At 31.4% G+C, this 22,993-nt stretch overlaps 1 protein-coding gene across 1 annotated transcript in view; it reads right to left on the reverse strand.

Moving 5' to 3' along the window:
* Positions 1-22,993, reverse strand: part of LOC140441433 (facilitated trehalose transporter Tret1-like) — a 153,133-nt gene that overhangs the window by 123,816 nt on the left and 6,324 nt on the right. The window lies entirely within an intron of this gene.

Raw genomic sequence — 22,993 nt, forward strand, 5'->3', positions numbered from 1 at the left:
TACTTCGATGCTCGAATTTTTTAACTATATGGTAAACAGCCAACTTCCGGGAATTATCCCTTTTTAAATTTATTAATATTATGTAATATAATACTAGAAAGAAAAATAAATAGCAGAATGTTTAAAATCAGTCAAAATGCTCTTTACAAATCTACTAACGTGTATCTTGTTCCATCTATTTTTTGAATATCGAACTTAGACGGTCTCTTCTATTAGGCTCTATCAGGTGCTGTTGTTTACAACATATCGTCACTGTATCAAATTAAATTCTTTCATTTAATCTTATGTATTCCCCTTGTCGCCACTATATCAACTTCTTTTTCCATTATTCATTATTTAATGATCTACAGAATTCTGTTTAAATTAATAACTGTTTTAACTTTTGTTACTTTGCCAATCTAATTGTTTCTTTTTTAAAGAATTAACTTAGATATCTAACATTCACATTTTGTCTTAATTTATTGTCCAGACTTTTAAACCAAAGTGAAAACAGACTATATAGTTAGAGACCCGTAGGCAAAAAAGTTTAGATAGATACTCTCTTCAAACTAATGAAACAAAGTATCGTTTCATTAGGCCGAGTCTGACACTGTTCCCCTCTGCGACTTTTTTTGGTTCTGGGGCGTTTTTTCCTCTAATTTTTTACGGGCATTTTACCTGTCAGATAGGAAAATCACAAAACAAGTTCTGTCATGCAATATGAAAAGTTGTTGTGCTACTGTTAATAAAAGTATCCTAAAAAAATTAGCTAGTTATCTATGAATTTCGTCATAATAATTTTTTCAAAATGTTCGAGTCATCAGCCGCGTTGAGTGACTAATTTATCATCAGACATCTTTATTTTAAATAATATATTATCAGACGAAACTTGTTTTCCGATTTTGCTGTCTAACAAGTGAAATGTTTCGGGAAAGTTAGAAGAAAACGCGTAGAGCCAAAAATAAGTTGTGTTCTCCATGGTCATGGAGGAGTTCTCGAAAGGAGAAATAAAGACCGCTGGCCAGTAAATTAAAACGGGGAAAGCTTCCGGTCCCAGTGGTCTGCCACCCGAGGCACTGAAGATAGCAATAATGGAGAAACCAGGTTTGATCGGAAGAATATTTAATGGTATACTGAAGAATCAAGAGTTTCCCAGAGAACTAAAGGAAGCAAGTCTGGTTTTGCTTTTTAAGTTTGGGAAACCTCCGATTTAGCATCCTCTTACAGGTCAATATGCCTCATAGACTGCCTTGGCAAATTTTAAGAATATTTTGTCAAGAAGAGGCTGGCTTGGTAAGTGAGAGAGCCCTATCCAACCAACAGTTCGGATGTAGAAAAGGTCGATCAGTATTCGATGCCGCGATCTGAATCAGAGAGGCAGTAAAAACAAGTAGAAAAAGGTGGGTAGTCCTGGTTCTGTTGAACAAAAATATGCCTTCAATTCGGCAACCTGGGGCCTCATTATCGACAGGATTGCCGAACTTGGGGCTCCGGATTTTTTCACAATTATATTCGTATACTCCCAATGAGTTGAGTGAATTATTGATAAAAAAAGTAAAATTTTTAAAATCGAGTCGATTTAACGAAATACCTAATTTTTTAAAAAAAGAGTAATTCCATTTATATTATCACTTTTAACATTTTTAATAAACTTGTCTTTTTGCAATGAAATTTTCCCGAATTACCTAAAGGTGGGAAAAGTGGTTCTTAGTAATCCAAAGCATATTAGAAATTACCGCCCAATAAGTGTCCCTTTAGTGTTTGCTAAAATATTTTAATACTTTTATCTCAACGGATTAAACTCTTATATATTGGAGAACAGTATTATTAGTAAAAAAATAATGCAGATCTACAAAGAATTTTAGATAAGGTTGTTGAAGCGAGTGACGAATTTGGTCTATCACTAAACATAAAGAAAACAAAATTCATGGTTATATCAAAGAAAAATATTAGATACATCAATCTACACGTTAATAATAAGACGATAGAACGACTGAACTCTTTCGGGCTGTAGAGTCAAAAGTAGTGTCTGCTTAACAAATGTATCACAAGAATCAGAAAATATTTGCAAATTACATTATTACTTATTCTTTCAATAAATTCCACCGTACAGTTTACGCTTTATACAGATGATATTTCAATACTAATCGAGTATTATACAAAGCCCATGCCATTTGAAAATAAGTGTAGTGAACTCTTGTGTGATCTTGTATTATATGTTTTTCTTAAATTATTTATTATACTCCAGCCGCCAGAGACGAAAATGCCACTGAACCTCTAAAAATCACACGAACAAGCTGAATTTTGCTAAAAATGTCAATTTTGGGTCTCCAAAAACGTTACAAAAAAGTTTGCCACTTCTACCTCCCGAGCTTCCCTAGCTGTAAGTTATTATTATTATTATTAGATATAAACTTTTAGCTGTACCGTACTTATATATTTTTGAAGTTTGTGTTTTTATTCATTTAATTATTAAAAACTTTAGAGCTAATGGTCAAATTCACAATATTTATTAAAAACAGAATCAAAAACTACATGTCCTTTTTTCTAAAGGTAATATGTGTTTTACTCAACTGCAACAATAGGTCAAAGAGTATATTCTAATAAGGTAGAGTCAATAAAAAAAACTGAGAATATGAGAACATTTAAATTGATATTAAAAGATTTTTTATTACAACATACGTTTTATTTTGTGTACGAATATTTTAATAATTGAATAGATCCCTCTAAAAAGGTTGCAAACACCAAAATCGCTTTTTTACAGGAAGTGAAGAAAACAATAGAAACTTTCCCTGTTACAATAAAAATTTTTATAATATGTTTATATGATGCTTATACATTAGACAGTATTAAACTTTTTCAATCTAAAAACGTTACACATGCCCATATGTAAAGTTTTTATATTCAATCTAACTAATATTAATTATGTACTTGAAACGTTTTACAACAGAACTCAGTTTACATTAAAGGATTATTACAGGAAAAATAAATGCACGGTAAAATGTAAGATTAAACAAATAGTTTATTAATATAAACAATACAAAAACTGTATCAAGTTTTTTTATGTTCAATTTTTAACTGTTTATCCTACATAACATTTGGATCTGCACTATCTAACGATTGATAAAAAGTTCTTTTATCTCGAGGTAAGTAATCTATAAGTTTTAAAGGATCAGTAATTTTTGAGACATTAATAGGTAGTTTATTAAGTTAAAGGATTGGCAGATGATAGGGTCAACTATGCTGTACACAGGTAATGAGGCAGTTTTGTGATCTGTTTCCTTTGGGTTTCTTTATTATATTATAAACCATCCAGTTGTTCTGCATTGGATTGTGGCATGTTCTTATGTAGAAAGATGGAATACTTGGGGCACATTGTGAGAGTTGAAAAGTACGAACTTTTAAGAAATATCATGCAGGGAAAAATTAAGGGCAAAAGAAGTGTGGAAAGAAGAAAAATATCGTGGCTTCGTAACCTACGTGAATGGTTCGGGTGTAGTTCGATTGAACTTTTTAGGCGCGCTGCTAACAAAGTCGCAGTGGCCATGATGATTTCCAATCTCCGCTAGGAGTGGCACGAGACGAAAAAGAGAAGATGTTCTTATACGAATGGCAGTTGGTTCGTCGTAAGTAAACTGGATCCATCTTGCTTCAGTAATCTTGATATCGGGATGTTTAAGATCTGCAGTTCAATCGACGACATATCCAAAAATTGTCCTTCCATTTCCAAAATATCAATTGGATTAAAATCTCTTGTATTCATAATCATATTTACAACATCCTGAGGACCATAAAGGGTTGTCGTTTTCTTAAATTTTTCAATAATGGCGAAATCGCGGTCACAATGAAGAAAACTTTGTCCTGTGACTAGAAATTTCTAATTGACCTCTGTGAAATAACACAATAAAACAAGGTAATGATACAAAGCTACCATCCGCCAATTATTGTTCTGGCCTACACACCTATCAGACCATACTATAAGTTTTCTCTCCTGATCTGGACCCAGGATTTCAAAATTATTTTGAATGTAGCGAAATAATGCGCAGGAAATTTCCCCTGATCCACGTTTTCCTACACCTTCATGCCAAACACACATTGTTGCTCTATTCTTCCCCATATTATGAATACAAAAGTTATAATTAGAATATTGTCTCAAGTAATAGACATCTGAATGGCTTAAATTAGGAGTAAAAAGGACCTGTTGCAAATCAACGCAGAGAACAACCAAATTTTTATTTTCAATAGATGCCTCTATATCTTCTGCCAACGTTTTATAAGCCTTTTCTGCTTTTCTGTGGTGCAGTTCTGACTGAAATTGTAGCTGCTTTAACTCTTTATTATTCTGGCTTGCAACCATTTGTATATAAAATTTGTCACAAACTTTACATGTATCAGATCTGGGAACACCAAATCTTAAGTTAAATTTGTCATGAAAAATATACCTATACAAGTGTAATTGCACCCTTGTCGTAGGGTACTTATTTCGAAATAATTGGTACATTTTAGTTATGGATAGTTCTGGAGCAAGATATTTCTTTTTATTTGAGTTTCTCGAATAATGGTTTTCTTGGCAAAGAAAAGAAGAAATATGCGTAATGACAAGCTCTTGATCCGCATCAGGACTATTTCGTGGTCTATTGTTATGTTTACCACGACCATCGTCGATGCGGAGACCTTGCTTAACTTTACTTGCAAGAAGCTGCAATCTCCGCCGAGTTAAATTCAAAACAGATATAATTTGTTTTTGACATACCTGCTGCCGTTGTGAAGCAATAATATTCACTAGAAGTAAATACTTGATAGTACATTGGCGTTTGGATATATCTTCAGGCACAATACTTCGTTTAGGTTCTCTTAACTCCATACATTCTGCAAGGAAACGATGCTGCTTATTATAAGAATACTGGTAAAAACGATTAAATATATCAACTTTTACTACTAAATTCTGGTTAAGCACGGAACAACCATCATATTTGCAAGTTAACGAACAAGTTGAATCCTAACACAGACGTGCTGTAGTACACAACAAAAGGCAGAAAAAAAAATTTAAGGTTAGAGTACCTATACACATATAACGTTTTTAGACTCACCTCATTTGGACAATGTTTTTCGGCTTTTACAATATTTTTGTGGCCCATTTAACTTTTTCCATTATCCTTTAACCTTGTATTCTTTACCTGCTGCCATTGGTCATAGTGTATTTTTTGTTTTTCACCTTTATTTTCTTTTTTTAAAACATTACACATTTTAGAAATAGACGTTGTTTCTGTCATGTTTCTTACATATGTAACCTTTTTATACTGACCTCAAATTTCAGTACTAAAAATTATAATAGTTTTATTCAACTAGCGACTAAAGGATAGTACCACTGTGTATTAAACGGCATAAGTAACCATTTTAGATTAAAACATCGCTTTATGAAAAATTGTCAGTTGCAACGTTTTTAGAGGGACCCCTTCAATTAATGAGTACTATGCTTATAATTTTACATTTTGTATTTGTGTTTGTCTTCCACTTATTGTATCTTAGGTTTAGAGTACTTTGCCATTTACATTTATTTATTTTATTTTATGTATTGACTCGTCCTATACAAATTCTGTTTGTCAAAAAAAATATTAATATTATTATTATTATAATCGTCCAATTTATGATGCATTTGACTATGAGTTACAAAGAGACTAAAGCATTAGCCGAAATAGTTCGTACAGATGTTTTACAATTAAATCAAGAACAAAGGATTGCAAAAGATACCTTGATAGAAGCTGTAAACATCGGATCTGGTGGAATTTACTTCCTTGATGCTAGGAGAGGTACGGGAAAAATTTTTTTATTTCATTGTTATTGACGAGGATCAAATCTCAAAATCAAGTAGATCTAGCGATGACTTCGTCTGGAATGGACCTTTATTAGAAGATAAACGAACTGCACAGTCTACCATAAAATTGCCATTAAACAGCAAATCAATAAAACACCAGGTTACGAAATCGCCAAAAACAGAGCAATTGCGAAGATTTTACAGGTATGCAAATTAATCGTTTGGGAAAAATATACGATAGCTCACAAGAGGTTATTGAAGGTACAGTACAAAACTTTAAAAGATGTTCCTAATCCAAGAAAACAAAAAGAATTTTTGTGAAGACATGATTCTATTGTCAGGTGATTTTCGTCAAGACTCTTCCATTTATTACCCACAGTTTACACTGATTCAAGATGGCGGAAAGTAAAAATGTACCGTCACCTCTCTCTGTAGTAAAAGAGGTAGATTTTGAAGAGAATACATTTAGATGTTGTCAAACTAAGCCCAATAAAATACTCGTTTCTATAGTATGTGGAAATAGTTATCACATCTCATGTGCTGTAAAAAACAAAGTGAAATTCTTCAAGATAGGAGATTCACGTGTAATTTCTTGCCAAAATAGTAATGGACAACCCATCGAATTATTTAGTGCCATAGCGATAGAAAATCAGTGATTAAAAAGTCTGTTAGCTGAAAAAGATGATAAGTACAATTTATTATTAAATAACAATAATCTATTAAAATCAAATAATAAACACTTGCTACAAAAATTAAATTTATTGAAATCAGAAATAGCCAGAACCAGAATCTCACAAAACCCAACTCAACTGTTAATGAGGGTTTAATAAAAACTCAAAGTAATGAAGATAAGACGGCCAGTGTCCAGTTGACTAATTCTAAATACAAAACAAACAATGAAACTGACTCAAATAAAAATTTTAATGATAAAAATACCAAACATGTTGAAAGGAATTCCAATATACAGGGCATTTCAAAAATGACTGCAAACAAATTAAATGCACAATTAATGGAAATTCAAACCAAACAAACATGTGGCTACATTACAAATTTAATTGTTGAAAATGAGGAAAGCACAAATATAAATCTTAATCATATCACAACAGGGAGTTCAGAGAATAAAGCCGACGATGAAGGATATCAGATTGTGACAACAAGACGCAAGAAAATAATGGGAACTGGAATTGGTAATAAGGATTTCCATGGAAAATCCGAAAAACCAGACAAAAAATTGTGGTTATTCATCTCAAAAGTTCCGGATAGTGTAAATGAGGACCACATCAAGAGTTTCATAATAACTAAGACAAACTGTGAGAATATACAAGTAAAATTGTTACCAACTGACCATAAAAGAAGGGATAATTAATGTTTTATGATAGGTGTACTACCTGACTTAAGAGAAGACATTTACAATCCTGCTTTTTGGCCGACGAAAAAAATTGGCATTGAACGATTTAACTTTAGGTTAGGAAGAAGATTCTTAGATCGAGAGCATCACAATAGAGGTCTGTCAACTGGAGAAGATAGACTAGACTCTTTTTTAGTCAAGTAAATCCAAGAGAAACGTTACTTTTATCATCACCAGACAGTTGTTTAAAAATATTGTAACTAAATCTTTGAGAAATTACTCAAACTTGAAGTTACTCAAACTTGAAGTCTTAACATTGCAGGAAACACCTGATATCATTTGTCTATCAGAACATTGGTGTACTGAAGAAAACATCCAATTTATGACCCTGAATGGATACAACATCGCCTCTTATTTTTGTCGAAAGTTCCATATCCATGGAGGATCTATCATCTACATCAAAACTGATATTAAATTCAAAACATTAGATGGCTCTAACTTTAGTGAAGAAATAGTGTGTAAGTGCTGTGCGATTTCTCTGTTTATAGCCAATAGGAAAATTTGTGTTATTAGTGTTTATCGTTCGCCATCAGGAGAAGTTCAGAGTTTTCTGTGTAAATTACATAATATATTGGAGCTATGCAGTAAGTCATATCATGATATTTATATTTGTGGGGACCTAAACATTGATTATTTTGTCATGTCTAATAATAAGCAATATTTTAACGAGTTTTTAGTAAGTTATAATCTGAGAGTCACATCTGAGGCTCCTACAAGAGTTTTCGTAGATAAAGTGGGTAAAACATCATCTACAAAATTGGACTACGTATTGACAAATATCGAACCACATCTTTATAAATCAAATGTGTTCGAGGGACACTTCAGTGACCATAAAGTATTTTTACTTACTGTAAATTTGCAAGCCAATAAAGTATCGAAAAAAGATAAAAAACCCATCAGTTACAGGGATATGTCAGATGAAAATATGCTGATGTTTAAAGCAAGGATTTCTTCTACAGTTTTTGATGAAGTTTATTCACAATTGAATGCTGAATATGCCACAAATTCATTTGTTAGCATTTTAGATTACAATCTAAATTTATATTGTCCAATAAAAACACGGTATAAAGCACACAAAACAAATAAGACTACATGGATAACAAATGAGGTAAGACATGTTAGTGAAAAACTAAAAAATTTACACTGGATAGCAAAGAATATAGGGAGTGTCGAGTCTCAAGATACCCATAAACAGGCAAAAAAAGAATATAATTCTCTATTAATAAATACTATAATAAATAAATAAATACTACTGCCTATATATCTATAAATGTTTACTTTATGTCAAAGAGGAAATCAATACATTTCCAGTAAATTCAGACAATCACTATTACAATACAAGAAGTACTGAATCTTTACGAGTTCCTAAACACAGAACATCCAAATTTCAAAACTGCTTCAGATATATGGGACTGACCTTATTCAATCATTTGCCAAAAACTGTAAAAGAAATACCACTTATCTCTAAATTAAAAAAAAAATGTTAAAGATTTACTATTAAGAAAAGCATATTACTCTATAAATGAATATCTTGAGGACAAACTGCAGTAGCTTCATATTTTACTTGTAAAAATGTTATTTTATATATTTTATGTTTTGTCAATTTTTTTTACACTGTAAATATTGTATTATACACATTAATGTTTTTTATACTAAATTCTGTAGTGACGTATCCTATACATTTATTTTGAATGTCTTAAAGGATCAATAAAGTATGACTATGACTATGACATGTTTCTGTTAGTTCATAGACTCAAAAGAGGAGCTAATTTAGCTTCTTTTTTTGGACATAGCGCAACAGTTCAATAAACATAAGCTGATTCAACGAGCAATAATGGCATCAAAAATACAGATGTTATGATCTTAATGCGACCATTCAGAATTTTTGTCCAGGAAAGTTGTGCTTGTTCAAATTAGTAAACAGAGTTATAAACCAGGCCGATATAGACAACTATCCTACAGAGTTTTTGAATTCATTGGTATTACCTGGACTCCCTAAAAGTACTATCAGTTGGCATTAAACTACTTAACATTAATCAACATAGACTGTGTAATGAAACGAGACTGACTGTGACAAAGCTAATGAACTATGTCATTATCATCAAGCGAAAATACAAAGGATAGAATGTCTTGAACCCCTTAAATACCGATGATTTCAACTGACTTAAAATTTGATTTGAAGCGCCTACAATTTCCCGTGCGTTTGGCTTTTGCAATGACTATAAACAAATCGCAAGGTCAATTATTAAAAGTTTGCGGAATCAGCTTCGAATTTCTATGTTTCGCGCATATATTGTGGGTTTATCAGAAATAACTAAATCGATTCAACTTTTTTCATTTTACATTTATTGTCCTCATAAACTGATTTTACGGCATTATGTATATATTACATTATTGCATATGTAGATGTTACCTACTTCGTGATTTTCCATTGCTTTTCACAGGTTGTTCACTGGTACACTATCACAGGCCTTTCAGAGGTCCACGAATATAATATGCAATTTGGCATTGATTGTTATTGTTTTCTCTATTTGCTCTTTTATCGAAAATATATTATCAGTACATGGGTGTCCGAGACGAAAACTTCTCCGTTCTTCTTAAGTTCGCAGCTGTCCCTCCATCCTTTCTTTAATGATTTTCCCGTACAACCTATCCAAGCTGTGCCGCATATTTCCATATAATTATTGAGGTCTTTTTTAATCCCCTGTTTATGTATGGAGCTTAAGTAGCCCATTTAAGATTCCTTCGGTACTTTTTTCATCAAATACGAATTTGTTAAATATATGATTTTATCCGTGTATTTAGTCCAAATGGATGAGTTTTATCTGCAGGTATGCCTCCAAGGCGCTGTTCTGTTACTTTTCATCACTTTTAGTGCTTTTCTTATTTTTTCTTCAGATATCTCTGCAACTTGTGTTTTCTCCCCTTATTTCGTAAGTTGAGGGTGTATATAGATTTTGTTTTCCTTGCAATAACTATTCTGTCTGAAGTAACTCAACGTTTTCCATGCCTTCCTTGATTTTAAGCTTTCCATTAAGCTATCAATATTATTTTTGCCAAATTTTTTTTTTGAGCTTTTTTCCTTTTTTTTTGTTTCATAAGTTTATCTATTATCTTCTATATTCATGATTTTCTATGGTTAGCCACCTTTTTTAATTTTTTTTCTTTTATTTGGTTTTTTATCTTTGCTGAACACCAGTATGGTTTTTGTTTTTATAATTTACCTGATCATTATCTATTCAAATTGCTTCTTCTGCTGCTAGTTGTATTTGGATTTTTATGTTCTCATATCCTACTTTATTTGTTATTTCTTGTATGTCTTAAATTTTTTTATGCTGGGCTTATTTTATAAAAATGGACTAGTCGTTTAGTTTATATGTACTGTGCCTTTCTAATTTTATGTTTTCACCCTTATTATATTATTATTTTATTATACTGTTGTGATCGGTATTGCTGTATGTATATTTTTGATTACACCAAATGGTGGTCTGATTCACAGGTGGTTCCTCCATAAATTCTCGTGTCTTCGACCTTGATCTTGTCTAACAATCACATAGTTAATTGTTCGGCATTTACAGATAATTTCCATAGGTAAATCGGTTTCGTTCGAGTCTCGTGCAAACCATTTTGACATTTCTCCATATGGAACTACTATTTTGTTTCTATCCGCTCTTCCAGTTCTTGAGTTGAGGTCTCCCATAAACTTAATTTATTTCCGATTGTTTACGTTTTCCAGCGTTTCTTGTAGAATTTCTCAGAATGCTTCTTTTTCGTCTCTCTTACTGTCATTGGTGGCAACATAAACTATTATGACTATATCTCCTTTTTTTTATTGTTATGACTGCATTGATCATTCGTAGATATATGACAATTCAATTATTAACGTATTTGTTATATTTCTTTCCTTTTGCTACAGATACTCCACTTTTTGCTCTTTAGTCTTTATCTTGGCCATTGCTGTATAGGTAGAACCTCCTCAGTTTCAGAAGAAAGTTCTTCTTCTTCTTCTTTTTTTTTTCCAAGTCAAAGAATCACACAAATCATAACCAAAATCGCAAAGCTCACCGTAACGGAATTAAAAAACCAAAACAGTTTCGTCATGAATCAACCTTAGGGATGGATGCCAAATTCTTAAAAAACCAAAGGTTCTCTAAAAGGCACAATCTTAGCGCCAAACAACAACTTAAGCGTGCAAATGAAAGGAAAGCAGAGCGCGATAATAAAGGAAAAAAATAGGTGTAACATTACTTAGTAATAAAGTTTTCTAAAATTAGTCTTTATTACCGCTATAGTAACAAAAATTAACCTTAGTATAATAAAAAAATCAATGTGATAATTCCAAACCGAAATCAGAGGTTTGGCATACTTAAAACACTATAAAAGTTAAAAAGCATAAAAAGAATCAATTTTACACAATTCATCAATGACATAAAAAAAGACGACCTATATGGAGCGCAAAGGGTAAACTGAAAAATATAGAAAGGCATAAAAAACTCATTAATGAATATAAAGAAAAATAGAAACAAAACAATAAATATACTTTATAAAAAACTTAACAATGGAGACAGTATTAGACTTACAAAAGCAGAAGAAGAAAGTGATGATGATGACAACACAGAAATCACAAAACGAGGAATCAAAGATAGACTATGTAAATTAGGGACAGAAAATCTCCAGAACTCGATAAGATACTAAATAAGCTCTTATAAAATATCATGAATATACCATATTGGAAAACATATAGGTAGTTTTTCAGGAAGTTTTAAATGTTAAACATGTACTAGAACAACGGACGCCTAACATTCTCATTCTAATGAGAGAAGGAAATAGTAAGTCCTACTAATTATAATATAACCATTTTGAAATTCATACAACTTTTAAACTATTAAGGACATTTATCTATAGGACTAACCAAAAATATATAAATAATGAGGAGCAACAAGACTTTGGCAAAATTTGCCAATATCTGATTTATAGGCTTAACTAAAGCCATTGATTGCGTTAGATTAGAAAGCTGTGCTACAGTTGCTAGAAGAAAAAATAATCCAATAGATAGGTAAGGATAATTAAAGATATCAACAATAACATTAAAACCCTAATAATCAAGAACGAACTGTAATCGAAAGTAGATATCATCTTGGGAGTCTGGTAGAGAGATAACTTAATTTCACTCTTCACTCTGCAACTTGGGAATATAAAAAACCATAGAAGTAATTAAAAAGGCAGGACAAGGATACAAGCTGGACAGAAAACAAATAATAATTTTTTGCAATGTAGACGAATACAGCGAATGGTATAAACATTCCAAACCTCGGTTAAGACATACAAATTATGCAAAATAGCAATTAACAATGAAATAATTGAACAACTTTCGAAATTCGAGTATCTGAGAGTCGAAATATCTAGCTACAAAAACCTTAAGGATAGTATAAATAACTTATACATACAATAACAAATAATGTCACAGATATGACTACAGCCTCAGGGTTGGGCAAAACATGCCCAATGTTTAGTAAAGAAAAAAAAAATTAATAAAAATTTAGATTCAGAGAGACAGACATCGAAGAAATATTAATTCACTTTTATTTCAGATTTAGATATCTTTTACTAATTTATATACACACATTCCTAACATATGCAGCGGAGACAAGGACCGATACAAGAAAGATGAAACAACAAATCAACAATATCGAAATGAAAGTATTAAGATCAATAGCGGGCATGTAATTAAGAGAGAGACAAACCAACAGAAGTATACGCCAACAATGCAAAATTCAAAATATTAACAGGTGGATAAAAACAAGAAAAAAAAACTGGAACGAACATGTAAACCAAATGGGACCAGATAGATTAGCGAACATCTGTAAAAACAACAAGCCGTATAGCAGAAGACCCGTTGGAAGGCCGCCGAAAAGGTGGAAAGATAACAGACAGTCGACAACGACTGAAACAGAATAAAAGGTAGACAAACACGAGTAATCCTAGTCGCGCGAAGAAGAAGAAGAAGAAGAAGAAGATACACACATTACTATATTAAAAAATCATTTATAAAGGGTGTCCAGAAACTCTCCTGACAAACGAAAACCGCAAATTCCTCAGATAATTTTAAGACGATTTAACCCAATTCATCTAGTCCGAAAATGTTTCCTAAGGGAACTAGAGCTCTTTGAAGATGGCGCCTTGTAAGTAGTTTTTTTTAATAACTCCAGAACGCTTCTATTTAGAAAAATGAAAACTCTTACGATTATTTATCCTTCAAAGTTGAATCGATTACATTAATTGTGAATTTCTAGTACTGTTCATACGCATCCGTTTTGGGCAGGTCAATTGGTATTTTAACGCATAACTTTTTTGTCTGTAACTTTTAAGCAATTTGACAGTAGATTTTTTAATTTTTTGATATTCTAGTACTATAAGGTACTCCTACTTTAAGTCTGTAGGATACACTATTGTCTAAAAAAATCGATTTGAAAATTTTTTTAAGCAGGAAAATCTCCTTGTAGCAGTGCTTATACCTTTGTAAAATGAAAGGATATAAATTTTCGTTGTTTACGATATTTCTTGCGGAAGATTTTGAAATTGTGTGATACATGACAGATTCTATGCTAATTTCTAAATTTTCTGATACTTCCATTAAAGTGACATCTTGATGTGCTGTTACATTATTATGTCGTCCTGTTTCATTATTTTTTGGGAACACTGAACTTGTTTCTCTTAATCGGAAAATTTTTCAACATATCTATCTTAAGGTCGAGGCATATTATCGTGTACGTTGCGTTTCCAGCATATAGCGTTTAGTTTCCGAAAAATATAATTTAAATGGTTTTAAATATGAATAACGCACACTGTCCGGGACGTAAGGTATTGGTAAGGGTCATGGTACAATGAATACACAAGGTATGATACATAATGTTCCAAAATCGGTTCGCTTTTGCGCATGACGTAGTCAAGATCGCTTATTCCCGCAACATTTGAATGTAGTTGTATAGGAAAGACTTTTAATTTTAAGTTTTTTTTATATAATTTGGCTAATTTAATTATAGTAATTATAAAGAGATGATAAAATTATGTTATTATAATATTTATCCTTTATAAAACATAGATACCTTTGTAAGACAAGTTTTAATTATCTTTTATTACACGTAGGTACAGGTTAATTAACTTATATTCCAGAGTTCGATATTTCAGATGTTTAAAAAGATACAGAAAAGTGGTAATGGAGGTACACAAAATTTTTACGTATATATACCTACTGAACTAAACACAAAATCAAAATAAATAATGACAAAGTCAACTTTATTTATATCACAGAATATGAGTGTAGTGAGGGCACACAATATTGCATAACATTTAAAATGACATTTTTGTAATATTCACACATAAAATTATCTTGGTATTGTTTATAATAATGATAACATTCTATATTTAAATAATGATAACATGATTTAACAAAGAAAAATATGTTATTTTGGAAGATGCTAAATTGATTTCCTCCGAAACAGTTCTTATTGCAAATTGCATAGCAGGCTGAGGCTAATTTCTTACTTAACAAATCGATATGAAAAAACCATTAAGGTTTTATGACTAATAATTAATAAAAATAAAGATTTAGACTTACGTCGTTGACCTAGAAGTAGTAAGAAGCTGCTCAACATACTTTTTGGGCTCTCTGTGTTCGCCTCCTTGTACTCGTTTCTTTTGGTTGGTTAAAAGGGTAGCCGATGTTGATTTAGGCAAATAAAGACTGGGTACTGCCTCAGGTTTGAGTTTTAGACACTTTTTAGAAACGTAATTTAAAAGTTCCTGTTGTAGATTTCTTTGGTAATCTTCAGTTTTAAAATGTGTATAACAAATTCTTGCAGTATTACAATTAAAATTATCCTATCTACAACAAGATATAATCCACAGTTTTCTGGTCATGCTATCTTTAGGAAATGTATGAAACCTAAAGATTTTATCTTCATTGTCACTATTGCAACAAGCAATTGCACAGCGTACTTTGAAAAAGGCACAAAACCAGATATACAATGGCAAATAACTACTATATACTATATACTATACAGGATAAATAAATAGTAACTAAACACCATTTGTATAAAGACACATATATAAGCATATATCTAAATTATTTTTCTATTATAAAATAGATGACTCAGTCAGTATTAAGATACTTTAAAATATATTTATTATCTCATAACTTGCAATTTGCAATAGTCACCATTGATAACCGATATTATTGTTGAACTTTTGTTTTTATACAAGCTTTCTGTCTTGCCGGTGTAAAGTCGTCTGAAGTCGATATTTATTGTGTTTTGCGTTTGAAGTAATTTGTGTCTTATTTTCATATTATTATTATGTTTGATAAGTAAATTTTGCATATAATAATCGGTAGGTTATAGTAATGTGTATATTTTTTATTTTACTAAATTTCATTATAACTCATCTAAAATACCATATTGAATTGTAAAACAGATTTTTCTCTATTGTACTCTATTTTGTTTTTATTTCAGTAAAACTGCTTGGAAGTGAGTGACAGTGAATCAGAATAAGCAAATCTACTACTATTTACCTATTCACAGTATTTCCTCTGCAGAAAATTTTTAAATTTCAAGGGATTTGCATACAAAAAGAGTACTTAGATTATTAGTATATGTATGAAAACAAAAATAAATATTTTGACTGAATCTCTAAGAGAAGTAAAGGTTTTACGCTACTGAAAATATATTTTTTATTCAATTATAACCAAAACAAAACATTTAAAAAAAATTAGATCACTTTTTAACCATGATTTCAAAATTAATGTGTACGTTAAGCTGCAATAATGGGTTCGAGGTGGTTCAGGCGATCTTAACTACGTCACACTCCTGGGCCAGCTGTCAAATGTCATGCGCAATATCATACCTTGTGTTTCATTGTACCATGGGTAAGGATGATGTGCATTGGATGTCCGTCGTTCTCCCCTTGTTGTTTATTCAGGAACTTGTTTGATTTTGATATAGAGTATTTAAAAAAATAATTTTCGAGGCTATTTTGTCATTTATCAAATTTGTCAAAATTATTTTTTTTAAATACTCTGTATCAAAATCAAACAAAGACTTAAATAAACAACAAGGGGAAAACGACGGGTATCTAATTAACATTATCCTTACAAACCGGTTACGACTCGTTACGCAGCCGTCGGCATCAGTAAAATATTGTGTTCGAATATACTGAACAAGTGTCTGAAACGCAATGTTCCGGACAGTGTGCGTTGTTCATATTTAAAACCATTTAAATTATATTTTTCGGAAACGATAAGTGCTGGAAACGCAACGTGCACGATAATATGCCACCTTTACTGCTCAAGCGTTACACCTCATTTCGTAATAAACTAAATGTATATCAGCTTATTCCTCATTAGTAAAAACCATTTGTGTTTGAATGCCACAAAGTAAAGAGAAATTTCACGAACTGACAGGAGTTTGACAATGAAAAATGTAGGTTATAGTTCTGTTGACCGTTCAAACCCTACCAGTGCAAAAAAAATATTAATTTAACTGTCATGAAAAAAAAAAACGAAAAATTTTCAAATCGATTTTTCTCGAAAACAGTGAATCCTATCGACTTAAAGTACGAGTCCCTTTTAGTTCTAGAATATCGGAAAATTTATTAATCTAGTATCAAAATGCTTTAAAGTTACAGTAAAAAGATTATGCGTTAAAATACCAGTTGACCTACAAGTAGTAGCCAAAACGGACGCCTATGAACGGTACTAGAAATTCGCAATTAATGGAATCGATTCTACTCTGGAGGACAAATAATCGTACCAGTTTTTATTTTTTTAAATAAAGCGTTCTGGAGGTATTAAAAAAACCAATTACAAGCAGTCATCTTCAAAGAGCTCTAGCTCCCTTAGGAAGCATTTTCGGACTATAAAATTGGGTTAAATTGTTTTAAAATTATCTGAGGAATCTCCAGTTTTCGTTTGTTAGGAGAGTTTTTGGACACCCTGTATTTTATTAAAACAAATCAAAACGCAATTACCATTCGCATTTCCATACAAAAGTGAAAGTGTTATATTAATATAACAGAAACTTGGCAAATACCAGGCGGAAAATACGTTATAATTGAATGCAGACGTCATGGCTATTATATTTCTTTAGGGTATTTATTGTATATTGTAATTACATTGAAAATGCAGTGATGTAATATGTTAATAGCTATAAGCATTGACATAAATTTTGATCTCAGAAATATTTATGCGTTTGATTCATAGTGGAATTAATTTTGTTGTATTGTTACTACTAGATGTCGCTCGTTGCACAAAACGAAATTGTCTGTAAATGCTTTTTTACGAGGATACAGAATAGGATACGACGCCATATTTATTACAAATTTTAAATATCTAATATTCAATAGTTGCCTAATCTTGGAGATACTGCATTATCTCAAACCATTAACCCCCCGTTAGACACGTGGTAAACTGAGACATGATTGGTCACGCGGTCTACGATCGTAGACATTTATATTATTAAATATAAAAGTTACATATTTTCAATAATAATACTGCATTAGGTATATTTATTGAATTATTAATAATGATACTGACCAGTTTTTATAACAAAAGATTTACTTATTTCTTTACTAGACAATAATAAGACTACTCCATACATTTTAAAATTTTTATTAACCATTAAAATTATTTTGCTTTAATAAGAACTTTAGTGTAAATTTGACAAAAGAAGAATTGTTGTTCCTAACAATACTTGGAACAAAATCACCCAAAATCACATAAATAAAAGTTCTGTAAGAAATTGTATGACTTAGAGACTACAGAAAACATCACATTTCTAGTCAGTAAAACAATCATTGCAGATTTCTTTCATGTGGTTTTTGCATGCAAACGCTCCGCACTTCACAAAAGACTTTCTAGAAGATTTATTCAAATTTTGAGAACAAAGATGGCAACGCCCGACATAATTTTCTGGTCGCACAGGGGGTCGAGGGGAATTATTTTCTATACCCAGCAGAGATTGAGCTCGCTTCCTCATTTCTCTGGGCAACCGAGGAATTGTTGATCTAAATTCAATTTGTGGTCGGATTAATTCCCAAGCACACTTTTCAAGAAAATCACTGCGTTTTATTTTCTGTTTGGGATGATTAGAATTATACACGCAGAGGGCGTTTATGCCAGAAATATTCGATAAATTATAAAACACAACCATTGGCCAACGGCCTGTATAATTCTGAAACAATTGATTTACCATATCCACACCGATGTTGGTATTGTTATAATCAGTAATTATTCCTCCTCCTCAGTCCTAATCCCTGTTGGGATGTGGTGGCACTATCAGGCCTTTACAGTTTTTGCACGATTTCTCTCGACCCTTCTCTGTCCTGGGCTAGTTGTTCGGCTTCATGTAACCCTTGGTTAATCAGTATTTTTGTTTGATCTACGCAACGGCTTGAAGATCTCTTGGAAGTGTCTTTCCTTCAACTCTACCCTCGATTGCATGTGTCCAAAATACTGCAAATATCTCTATTGTATTTGTTTAAGCAATCTATCCTTTACTTTAAGTTGTTCTAATATCGATACCTTAGTGCGATGATCAATCCAGGATATTACCCAGTGATCATTACTAGCTTTCTATTATCTCCAGTATCTTCATCTATAGAATCATCATTGTGCATGGAGGATATCAATACCACGACTTACTTTTCTTTGGGCCATATGAGACCATAGTACAATCAGCTTGGAAAAAAAACGACTTAGCTTCTCGATTTTTCTAGGGTAGAAACTCTTAAGGAACCTCTAGTCTAAAAATAGAAGAAGACTTGGTCTAGTACTGTTTGAAAATGGACAAAGGATATTATGGTCTACTACTTACAGACATTCAGAGACCAGCTTACCAGCTTGCTATTGGAAGTAACCTTTCCCTTTTCCCTTTATAAAGAGATGATAATGCCGGTAAAAAGTGGCTCCGAAATTTCTTCAGGCGGTATTCCAATCTATCTGTAAGAAAACCGCAAGTGATTTTAAAAAACTGAATAAAAGTTTTTACTTTACAAAATATCAACCGTATTTTTTGATATTCTGAAACCAGCTATGGAGTAGATAAATTTCAACCTCCTAAAAATGTATAATTTTGATGAAACAGGAATTAACAGACTCCTCCAGAAAGAGGTGCACTAGTAACTATAGTTACATGTATAAATACTGTCGAAGTATTCGTTCCTCCGTTGTTTATGCAAAAATATAAATACCGAGCTAAGACGGAGCTCCATCTGGGTCAATTGCTGATTGTCGCCCTTAAGGATGGATAAAGACTTTACGCGATGGATGCAACATTTTATCAATCATAATATGAAACCTTCAGAAGATGATTGCCTGTTGCTCATTCTCAACATTATAGACTTAGCTAGAAAAAATTATATTTTTTTGTATGCATCCCTCTCCATATGTCATATAAAATTTAACCGTTAGATTTATGTTTTATGTCTCCATCAAAGACATACTATTCAAGGAAAATTTAAAACTTGTTTAATTAATAATTATGGTCGATATGTAGAACCCTTTAAAATATGCTCCTTGACTCCCTGCGACTGCTAAAATACCAGCCAATGTGTTTCGTAAACCAGGAATTTTTCCAATCATTGGAATATATTTTAAAAGCAGATTTAATTAAAAAAAAACAAAGAGAAATAACTCCATACTTCTGATAAGACTTTGCCATTCGAACCAAATCACACGATTAGCTCAATTCAACTGTCTATCGAAAAAACCCCCCGAAACATTAAATGGGTAACAGTGTGGACTTTAATCAGTTGTCGAACATTGTAAAAGTTTTCATGAAAAAGATTTTTTATCTTTACTAACCTGCACTTTATTGATACCTACTTCAAACAAGGGACATTAAACCGATCCTACGGCTTTAATTACAAGTACGCCCTACAAAGATGACTTAGAAGCTAGGAATAAAGAAAAACAAAGAAAATAATCACTTAAAAATAAAGAACAGTTGCCAACATTAAAATTTTTAAGGAAAACTGAAACTAAGGCAATGATCAAAAATAAAAAAGTAAAAAAAGTAAAAAAAGAAAGTGAATCCTCAGATTCTTCAAATGTTCCTTATGATGATGATTCAGATATGGATACCAATCAATAAAGCCACGCAGAGTATATTTTCGGCAATGAAAATTATTCAAAGGTGTATTGGTGGTGGCAAAAAGAATACTTACGTGTGTGATTTTTGTATTGAAAAATAAGTTTCTAATTTTGGATAGGTTATTCAATTTTAGGAACTTTTTTTTTAATTTGAAAAAGTGTCATTTTGCCTAATACTGACATTGTTTAATGATAAATAAATATTTTAGTATGCATAAGTTGTTTTTATTGAGGTTACAGTACATTTTAAGTACAGAAAATTATTTTAAAATGTTTTTTTAACCCAAAAAAATTAAATTAAAAAAAAATGTCCAATATTAGACGACTTTTTTCTACTATATTTGGAAAACAGTTTCTTAAACGAGATTTACAAACCTTTAATTAATAAAATCATAACAGTTTAACAGAGTTAGAATATAAAAGTAAAAACAACTAAGTATATATTAGTTTTTTTTCTAATACTGATCCGGGTTAATTTTTTTTCTCGTCAAATTTGTCCCTTTGAATAAACAACACAGAGAATCTAAAACAATTATATCATTGAAAATAAACGATCAGGTTGACAATTTTGACATGATTGGTTGAAACATGGCCAGATTTACACAAGAGAAATAAGCTTAAATTCCATCAATTGATATTTGTATTTGAGGTTATACCAACAATCATGTTTACAGAGACATATAATACAAGTCTGACCGTTGCAATACCAGCCCGTTCCCACAATGCGGCAGAAAAAACTGACGCTAAGCAGTCCCTGCATTTCTTTCTAAAGGGCCGGATTTATGGACCACGTGACATTCTCATTGGTCACTTAGGTCACGTGATCAATAAACCTGGCAAATTAGAAAGAAATTCAGAGACTGATTTGCGTCAGTTTTCTCTGTCGCACTGGGGGAACGCGACTGTATTGCAGCAATCAGTCTATTTGTATTATATGTCTTTGCATGTTTAAGTATTTAGTTGGTTATATTTTTACTTTTATCATTAATATCCACATTTGTGTAAAAACATATTCTAAAACATGAAGCGGGATCAAAAATAAATTAGAAATTATAACGGTTTGTACTACACCTCATGAACATGCTACTGCTCGTGAATCTTAGAAATCTAAGGGCCGATTGTTCGAACCATCGAGAAAAAAGACAAAAGTGGGAATCTAATCATTATGAAAAGGAGACCAAAGGCGCCAAATTTAAATTTTACGACACTTCACAATAATCATACAATGGTGTAGGGATTCTAATTTATCTAATATAATTAGTACAAAGTTTGAAAATTTTAATATTATGATTGTTTTAACTAGGAAAATATTTTATGTTTTTTATAAGGTCATAAAACAGTAGCTATAAAATATTTTTCAGAATGTGTCTTAGTGGAGAAAGTTTTAATTAAATAATAACGATAATAGTCTAAAATGTGACAAAATTGTTAAAAAGCTTCAATATAAATAAGCTTTTATGTGACAGTTGGGATAAACAATAACATAACCTAACTAAATTTGATTTTTTAAACAAGGAAAGAGACTCTCTTTTCTTATTTAATGTGGCCTCTCAAAATGGCACTTCCCGTCTAACAATATTTTTGCCCCTACTACCTTTACATTCCCTCTTCTGTATTTTTGCTCGATGGTTCGAACGCTAATCAAAACTTGATTGTAATCAAATATTTAATTACAATCAAATACGTCACAGCAGCTGTAAAAATTATTAAAAATTGCTTATTATTATTATTGATTTGTAAATAAAAACATGAAATTAACATCAGAAAGAATTTAATTATGGTTTATTTTAAATTAAAATGTAAAATAATAAAATTGAATAAAATAAATCAGTCAACATAACCTCAAAAGGGGACGTATTTGATTTTAATTAAATATTTGATTACAATAAGTTTTGATTAGCGTTCGAACAATCGACTCTATGTACGTAAATTAAATGACAATATGTATAATATAATGAAACCTTTAATAATTCCTATAAATACTGCTGGTAGTAATAATCGTGCAACCTCATCAGATGGTACATAAATAGAAGTAGGTAATTGAGAAGTTGAATGAAGAATTATTCTGATATTTGTAATCATTATAGGTATTTTCCTTTGTTTGTTAGTGTAGCACTTTCGAGTGTAGTTAAGTGTAAGCTACACTGGCTAGAATCAAACGAAAATCATGGCTGTGGCATTAAACAAAGGAACGTTACAGTGTAGTTAACCTTTGGTTTGCGATTGAAGTCAGGTTATTTTACGACTTATCTTTAGATTTTTTCTTTTGTTCTTTTTTCTTTTTATTCTGCTTTCTAAAAATATCATCTTAATTTAAAATGGTACCACAAAATAAAAAAATTAAATTAAATAAGAATTTGTAGGTACTTTAGTTTTTAAAATTACATCTGAGAGCTAAACAGTTATCAAATTCGGTTGGATGGTACTGCAAGACGAGTGTATCGAGTGCAGATAGTCACTCTCTCAGAAGCGGGTGTAGATTTATCGATACTAGTGTTACACTTTTTTGGTACACTTTCCAATGGAACAGAGTGGTGTAGCACTACACCTTGCAAAGGAACGACATAGTGTAGCATTTCTACACTTTTTTGGAACTGATACTATACCAAAAAATAAATATACAGACCTTATATAAAACACATAAAGC

Source organism: Diabrotica undecimpunctata, chromosome 5 (assembly GCF_040954645.1).
Source record: "Diabrotica undecimpunctata isolate CICGRU chromosome 5, icDiaUnde3, whole genome shotgun sequence".
NCBI classification, from domain to species: Eukaryota; Metazoa; Arthropoda; class Insecta; order Coleoptera; family Chrysomelidae; genus Diabrotica; species Diabrotica undecimpunctata.